The sequence below is a fragment of the Equus przewalskii genome, chromosome 31 (genome assembly GCF_037783145.1).
Source record: "Equus przewalskii isolate Varuska chromosome 31, EquPr2, whole genome shotgun sequence".
Lineage (NCBI taxonomy): Eukaryota > Metazoa > Chordata > Mammalia > Perissodactyla > Equidae > Equus > Equus przewalskii.
In genome coordinates, this window is record NC_091861.1 from 30,108,937 (window position 1) to 30,117,850 (window position 8,914).

Below are 8,914 nucleotides of genomic sequence, written 5' to 3' on the forward strand. Positions count from 1 at the left end.
AAAAGAAGCAGCTTTCTCACATAATCATCCTATTTACAACACATCCTCAGATCTCAGCACTGCAAAACTCAGGGATTAAAGTGTTCCGTTAGGGGGTCCAAATTTCTGGGAAGTATTCAAGGCTTATTATTTTGGGAACCAGAACCAGTTAGGACAACCCTGTCAGTTTGTTTTTTTCTTTTTTTCCTGACTGTGGCATGTGAGTGCTTAGTCATCCTGGAAACAGGGCAAGGTGTCAGCTTTTGTTTCTGCAATGCTCCACACACGCTTGTTAAATTAACTGAACTGAAGTTGATGGTCCCTCACAGGATGGTAAAAACTGTGGTCTCCAGAGAAGCCTCGTGGAGATAATGGACAGGTGCTTGTACAAGGTCCTCTTGGCTGACCTGACGTTGGCGTCTGGGTAAGCACACAGGATGGGCAGTAACCAGGCACACTGCTGCCTGGAGGAGGTACGGCTGTAAGGGAGCAGTGGCTCCCAGTGGGTCTGGGTTCTCTGGGCAGGGGACTGGGAAGAGAAAGCGGGGTGAGGAACACTCGAGACCTTGGGGCCAGCAGTCTTCATCCACGCAAGCGCACCTAGATTGGCAACGTGTGTGTTTATTTTCTTGTAGGGTCCCTGACCTTGGCCCATCTTATTGGAGAAGAAGCGGCTGCTTGAGCTGATCCAGGCGATTCCTCTGCCGGCTCGCTCCTGCCTCTTACCTTCACAGACCCCAACTGGTGAGCTCCTCTTCCTCCCCCAGGACGCTGATGCCAGCTCCCCACTTCAGTGTTCCTGCTCTTGCTTCCAGAGCCACGTCCTCCTGGAACCTTCCCTCTCTCACCAAGCTCACATCCAATGGCTCTTCCCTCTCACTCTGGCTTTACACCCATCGAACTGTGTGGATTTGGGAACCCCTGCCTCTCTGGTGGTGTGTTTAGTGCCTGTGTGTTATAGCTTTCCTTTCAGACTGGGGACTCCCCGGGCGCAGGGGCTGTCTCTTTTGCATCTGCCACACTTGGACCCTTCCGAAGGTAGGGACTCTCTCCTCTTTTCCTTCTCAGATCTGGTGCCTCCTGAGGGCAGGGGTTGTGTCTCCTTCTGCTGGACTTCTCTGCCACTGTATTAGTGCAGGGGTCTGACTCTCTCAACAGATGTCTTCAGCCCAAGGACCAAGGTCTCTGACAAATGTCTTTGGGTGATGGTTCTTTCAAGCCACTGTTTGGAGGGATGTCTTACACCCATCCACAGTGAATACAGGGTGTTTTTAGTGACCCTTCATTGGGCTTCTCTTCCTGTTCAGGTGACAATCTTAAACTCCCGTCCACTAGGCCATTCTGCCCCTTCTCTCCATTTGGATATCTAGAGGTAAGTAGGAGCTAATGAATGCCGCTGTGAGCTCTGAAACTCCTCTGCAAATGTGTTGCTCTTGCTTGTCTGAATAGCCCTTCTCACCATAAGTGATGGTCCTCTCATTGGGATAGTTTTTAATGCCAGGAGAAAAGGAATGTTGGCAAGACACAAAGCCAGACCCCACCCCCACTGTGCTGCGATGGGCTCGGAAAGCACCCCCTCACCCCATTGAGCAATGCCACTGCTGACCTTGGGAACAGTATTCTGCCTTTTGAGCCTCAGTTTCTCCCCAGGATGTTAAAGACTAAATGGGATGTTGTATGTAAGGGTCTGGCCTCAGCAGACACTGGTTCCCTTTCTTTTCCACACTCTGCCTTAACTTCTGGCTCTTCCACAGTGGAGACATTTCTGTGGCTCCTCCACTAAGTACTGAATTCGTGAGACACGTAGAGCAGAGCTACGTGGATCTCCTGTGCTCTGGCCAGGAGAGATTCAGAGAACAGTGCGAACTTCCGTTAGGGGCCTTCAGCACTGACACTGGCGGCTAGAGGCATCTTAAGCCCAGGCCCTTTGGATTGAAATGAGATAAGCAGGTCCCTTCTGGAGCCTGGGAAATGGGTGAAGTTAGAAGAGAACAATTTATATAGTAAGAAGATTACAGCAGACAGCATAATGGTTCCCCAAAGATGTCCACGTCCTAATTCCCAGAACCCAGGAATACATTACCTCACATGGGAAAAGTGGCTTTGAAGACATATCTCAGCTAAGGATCCTGAGACGGGGAGATTATCTTGGATTATCTGGGTGGCCCAATGGAATCCCACGAGTCTTTTAGACACAGAAAAGGGGACGTGATGATGGAAGTGGAGTTTGGAGCCATGCACTTTGAAGGTGGAGGGAGGGGTCACGAGCCAAGGGATGCAGGCAGCTGCTTGGTGAAAAGGCAGGAAAATGGATTCTATCCTGGAGGCCCGCTGACACCTTGATTTCAGCCCAATAAAACTTAGTTTGGGTTGCTGACCTCCAGAATTGTAAGATAATGAATATGTGTCGTTTCAAGGCACTAAAGTTTGTGGTAATTGGTTCCGGCAGCCACAGGAAACTCATACCGAGACTGTTTTCTCCATCTGGCAACAAGGAAGCTGAGAGCAGTGACCTTTCCAGGTCACTTGGCGCGGGCGACAGAGCCTGCCCTGGAGCCGGTCTCCAGCTCTGTCCACCAGGCACGGCCCCAAGCAGATCTGAGTTTAGGGAATGTGAAGACATGCCCGAAAGTGACTTTTCTCCTTAGCAGCAGGGACCTCGGGGGGCGAAACCTGCATGGTGTTGACATGAAGTACCAGCTCCCTCATCAAACCCCGAGCAGCACTGCCTGGTCGACACTGGAAGAATCCCACACAGGAGAGGCAGCTGGATCACACGATCCCTACTCTGGCCCAGGACTCACCAAGATGTACCTTCTCCTTGAGAGGCTGTCACCATTGTGGCCTTGGGCACAATGGTCGTCCTTTAACACTCTGACCTGGGAGGTGGCACACGCTCTCTCTGTAGAGCTGAGTCTGAGACAGGTATTCAGGTCAGACCTTAGGGAGCTCCAGGGTACTGAAGGAGGTACACACTGCGATGGTGCCTCATGACAGACCTCCATGTCATGCTCCCCTGAGCCCACATAGCGGACACCATCTTACACCTCCCGTTGAGGACACACCCCTGCTCCCAAGCTGGGGCCCAAGAGAACCAGGCCCAAGAGAGGGGAGGCCCTCCTCTGTCTGCCTGAGGCCAGTCTTCCAAGCTCTGGTTTCCAGTAGAGATTTACCCTCTTCCTGGTGGTGGAACTGGGCCCCTCCCTCTTGAGGGAGACCGAGCTTCTTGTCTGAGACGTGACCTGGCTCACCATTCGGGCCACAAGAGAATGGATAGAATGTGCCAGTCTCCCAACAGCATATCAGTTACACACATACACCGTTGGGTTAAAGAGCTGAATTGTTCTCCAGAGCCCAGGAGTCTTTTAGCTGAAAAACTTCACACCATTCGTCCATCCCATGGGGGAAGGGAGACTTCTTATGGGTGACCAAACTCAACACGTATTATGCCAGTCGCCCCCTGCCAAACCTGGGGTGGTGTGTTGTTCTTATTCCTATTTGACAGAGGAGCAAACTGAGGCTCGAACCAGATGATGGCCTTTCAACTACTGAGTGTGGGGCTGGGAGATGCTCCTCATAGGAGGAGAGTGGGAGAAGGGTGGAGGGACCACCTGGACAGAAAACTCGTACACACAGTCAGACAACAGAACAGAAGGGATGAAATTGGGGCTGCCCTAGATGGCTGGTGAGACCTTGCCAAGAAAGGACGTCAGGAGCCGACCAAGGGCATGACCGTGACGAGGCGCCGGCGTCTGGACTCTGCCACCGCTCCCCATTGCTGATTTCTCATCTCCCCTCTGTTCCCCGCAGTGACTGCCTTTTAAACCCTGAAACTGAAGGGACAGCAGGGAAGTGGGTGGCCAGGGAGTCTTTGTCCAGCTCTGCAGCTAATGTTGAAGGAGAAAGACACCCCACAGCATGGTGTTTGTGTGCGCAGTTTTGAGAGTAAAGTTAAGAGGAGAAGGTAGAGTAGAAGGAGGAAGAAGGGAGCTCACAGGAGGTGGTGGGACGGAGGGCTGCAGCTCCCCGTTCTTTCAGGTCACAGTTACTGCACCCCGACTGGGTGCCGAGTCCTGGACTAAAATGGGCCGGGTGAGGAGGTGGATTTACTCTGGATGGTCAGGGAGGCCTCCCCAAGGAGGCAGCCTTAAACCGAGATCTGAGGGGTGAGAGGTGGGTCAGGAGCGGAAGCTAATCTAGGTAGAGCATGCCACACGTAAAGTCCCAGAGGCGAGAAACAGCTTTGGGTATATATATATATATATATATATATATATATATATATAAATATATATATAAAGTGGAAGGAACTGGTGAGGCTCGAGCAGACTGAGCGGTGGGGGGAGGCAAGAGGCACAGCGGAGAGAGGGACCTGGGTCAGGGGCCTGTGAAGCATGAGGGGGTTTGCTCTGAGTGAGTCAGGATGTTGAAGCTGGGGTGCATGATGGGGTTTATGTTTAGAAAATCCACTCTTGCTGCTCTGTGAGCATACATGTGGAGTGGGACAGGAGTAGGGGAGGTGAGAGAGCATGACGAGCTGTTAAGGAGGTCCAGGCGACAGAGGTGCTGGCCTGGACTGTCTGGTGGGGATGGAGATGGAGAGAAGTGGGCAGATTCTAGATGTTAATTGGAGGGAAAATCAAACTTGCTGATGAGTTGGCTGTAAGGGGCCGACGGCAAAGGAGGAAGCTCTCTCTTCAGCACCGTGGAGAGGATCACGGCAGGTTTCTAAAGTGGGGAGCGCTGTGGGCGGGGACAGGTTTTAGAGTACGGGACGCTATTTCAGGCAGAGTGGAGATGAGCTGTTTACGCCTCATCTGAGTGGAGGGAGCAAGTAGGCCAGTGAATATACGCATGTGGAGCTCAGAGGGCAGTCTGGGCAGGTGATATATAAGTGTGGGAGTCATCAGCATAAAGATGCTATTTACAGCCATGGGAAAGGATGAGATCATCCAGGGAGAGAAGGGAAGAGGCCTCTGTCCAGGCCTGAGGCGTTTGGACATTTAGAGATCAGGTGAGGTCTGGGAGACAAGGAAGGGGCAGCTGCAACAATTTCATTCAAGTATACTTCTATCGAGCCTGCAGGCCCAGCTGCACACGCTGCAGATGTTGGGGCCCAAGGGAGCAGGGCAAGTCTTTGGCCTCAGGGGCTCATAGTCTATGAGGAGCATTTGTAGGAGCCGATGACGACAATATGGTGTGGTCAAGAATTTAGAGATGGGCCCAGGAGAAGGGACTGGAAGACTTGTCTGTGGTCTCAGGTCCCTGAAACTAGGGGTATGGCCAAGTGTATGGGCGGGACCATGGGCCTCAGGAAGATGGGGAGAAAGGATGCAGAGGCTGGGAGCTATTCCAGACCTGGTTTCTTTCCTCTAGACTCCCTGTGTCCCCTTGAACCCGGCTTCGCCTCTCCCCCACCCTCCACGCCCTGGTCTTCTTCCACCAGAACCCCCACTGTCCATGGCCAACACCACGGAGCCCTGCTTGTTCCTCACTTCCATCCCCATCTCCATGCCCCAGGTCTCCAGGCACCCCTCCCCCCCACTGCCCTGCTGACAGGCTAGCATCCTGAGGAGCAGAGCTGTTTTCTAGAAACAGGATTAACTTGACAGCAAAATGACCACAGCCTGGAGCCTTGCTCCCCATCAAGGCAGGATGTTGTCTCAAAAACTGTTTCTTCATTTCCTGCTGTTGAGCAATCATGCATGATGACTAGCTTCTATTTCACACCGCTTGAAGAAGACAGAGAAATCTGTCTCACTGAGCTTTTCAGAGAGAAATGGGGTCAGCCCCCTCGTGACTGCAGGCAGGGCCCTCCACCAACCCCCTGTCCTCCCCACATCAGTGCTGAGCAGTGCGGGCGGGCCGCACTTGTTCAGTGTGCTGCCTGGGTCACGGCGCCCACGTGGCTCGCTCTCCTGTGGCTGTGTTCAGTCCACGAACCTGCACAGTCTGGCCCCAACCTCTCTGTCCATCCTCATCTTGTGCTGCCTCCTTCTGAGCCCCATGTCTGGTCCAGTCTGGATGTGCCCTGGGATGTCGGCTCTCAGTCCTTGCTGCACAAGCTCTGCCTCTGAGAGCGAGGAAGGTCTGAGCCTGCACTCGAGGCCCCATCTCAGTGCCGGAGCCTCTCTCTGTGAAAGCCGTCACCCACCAGCCAACTGGGGAGGATTTCTCCTTCCTTTGAACGTGCTTAGCTTCTTCCTTTGTCATTGCTTGTGGCTCATTTAATCTTGAAGTATAATGCTTTGAGGGCACTCCTTATCACCTCTTCTAGACCCTATAAACTCCAGAAGATCGAGCCTTGAGTCTGGGGTCAAATCTGATTTGTCTCTACCTATAGTCTCAGCAAAAGTCTGGACATCCCTGTAAAATGGATGAATTTTGATTAAAGTTGTAGGGAGCCTTGAGCTGACATGGGAGATGCAGCCTAAGGCTTGATTTTATTGGTTCTCTGGGAAAATGCAGCTCTCTGTGAAGAACAGAGTCTATAAGGGGATAGAGAGCTATGTGCTCACTCATTCATCCATCCATTCACTCAACAAACACTTATTAAGCATCTGCTATGTGCCAGAAATAGTGTTAAATGCTGGAGATACAGTCGTAAGACTGGTAGTTCTTGCTCACGTGGAGATTCTATTCCAGCTCAGGGAGATCGATGACAAACAAGGAAACATTGCATAGTGGTCGGTGCCATGATAAAAATAAGTCGGAGTGATGTGACAGTGTGCCTGGGAAGTGGTTGAAAGAGCTCTCTGGAGCAGTGACACTTCGGAGAGACCTGAAGGATGAGCCGAGGCGGTCGTGGGAAGACCTGGGCATGAGCAGTTGGAGGGCGGAACAGGGGGCACAAAGCTTGGAGGTCAGGGAAGTGGGGAGAGACGGGAGAAGTTCAAGGGTGCGAGGAACAGAAGTGAGGAACAAATGACTGGATCACAGAGCACAAGGGGCCGATGAGCATAGACAGTCTGTTCAGTAGGGAGATAATGGTGAGATGGCCAGAAAGAGACAGCAGAGGGTCAGAGCCTGCACCAAGCTGTGGATCCAAGTCCTGATTCTAACTATTAACAACTTTTCTGGGTCTCAGTTTCTTCATTTGTAAAATATCTAACTTTTAGAGTTCTTGTGAAGGTTAAATGACATAACAGAAATAAACACCTATCACGTTAACTCTATAAATGGTAACCTGTAATCCAGGTAAGACCCTAGAAGCCAGCTTTACAAGGTTAGGGATGACCAGGACCATGGAGCCGAGAGAGGAACGAGTGAACCGTGGTCCAAGTGGGCTCCCTCGTTTCCTCCTAACTCCATCCTTTCTCTCTCTTTCACTTTCTTTTTATCTTTCTCCCCACCACAATTTCTTACTCTCGCCTTCCTTCATACTATTTCAAGTCACATCACCTCACTGTCCAAAATTTGGAATAAAGACGTCTTAAAATATAGATTATTTAGTATGGTTTTGGCTTCCTTTAAAAATCATGTGTGTTTAATGCTTTATACATGTCTCTTAATTAAAAAGCAGCAAGAGCAGCAGCATCCACACCTAAATTAAGTAATTTTCTATGATTGTATGGTCCTCAGATGATTATTTTTTTCCACTGAGGTCACTGTCCCTTAATAGAAAATGGCTCCTACCACTGGATTAAAGGATTAGAAAGAGATTGTCTCAAGGCATTTGGGGCCTGGTGTGCCAGGAGAAGATCTCTCCATGGGCTGAGTGGGATTCAGATGCCCTCCAAAGGCCAGTGACCTCCGAGTCACTCCAGGGATGCTCGGGAACACAGCCTGGCTGTCACGCTCAGCCCTGACTGGCTTGGCTCTCCGGCTGCCCTGCAGTGTGGATCAGGGCAGGCAGGAGGGCTGGCTGGGGTCGGCTCGTGGGGATGGAGGCTGTGAATAACGTGCACAGATGGGCTCTGGCATGACGGGTGATGTAAGATGCCCCATCCCCATGTTGCAGGTCTCTGTGCTTGGTCAAGAAAGGACAAGTTTTCTGTGTGTGTGTGTGTGTGTGTGGTGTGAGTGTGTGTGTGTGTCAAGTGGGGGAGGCAGCCTCAGAGCAGGGCCCCCACATTCAGCTTGGGTTTGCACTGAAAGGGGCCTTGTGGTTGGGAGAGCAGGGCGAGGGGTGATACTCAAGGCAGATAGAAGCTCTGCCTCCCTTGTTTCCCTTTCTCCTGGGAAGGGGCTCCAGTGGTCAGTGGCCCTGGCTGTGCCAGCTGGTCATCTAGTGGGACACTGCGGACTCGGAATGAGAAGTGACTTGCCCAAACCCACACGGGGGGCAGAGGTAAAGGCCTGGTGTACTTGCCTCCATTCCAAGTCACCTTTGAGTCCCATGACGGTGGTAGGAATATGGGGGTGATGTTCTTTCTTACTCTGACTTTAGGGGTCCCAGATGTCTAGCTTCAGGTCCTGCCCTGGCTCATGTTACACAATCTGAGCCCCTCATACTGAAAGTCTGCCTTCTAGCGGGCAGGGCTGAGTCCAGGAGCCCTGGGTTGTGCACTGGGAGGCGTCCCAGGACTTACCCGTGGACACAGACAAGCCACATGTGGCAAACCGCAACTTTAACTTTCAAAATGAACGGGGTGGAGATTTCCATTCCTACAGAGGCCCAGAGAAGGTCATACGAGCTACTGCTACAGCGTGAGGATCTCAAGTTAGATGCCAGGAAGGAGCTTAGGGAAGACAAGACCCCCAGCCTCTGTGTCTGGGCTGCTTTGCATGGGCCTGGCCCAAGTCATAGTGATGGCGGAAGTTATGGGCACTGGGTGCTTCTGCCCTTTTCCTGTAGATGTCTCCCCTTCTGAGGTGGCCCCTTCAGTGTCCCTTCTTAGAGTGTGGCCTCCACGGAATGCAGAGACCAAGGGGGTGGGAAGGCATCCTCAGCTAAGCCTGGGCTTCTGGCTGCCTGGCCACGTCAGTTTATTAT

General features: G+C 52.0%; 1 long non-coding RNA gene across 1 annotated transcript; it reads left to right on the forward strand.

The window, feature by feature from the left end:
• Window positions 1–7,423, forward strand: LOC139080624 (uncharacterized). The gene is made up of 2 exons (XR_011535269.1): window positions 1–403; window positions 615–7,423. It is a non-coding gene; the product is annotated as an uncharacterized lncRNA (long non-coding RNA).
• The last annotated feature ends 1,491 nt before the right edge of the window (window positions 7,424–8,914 follow it).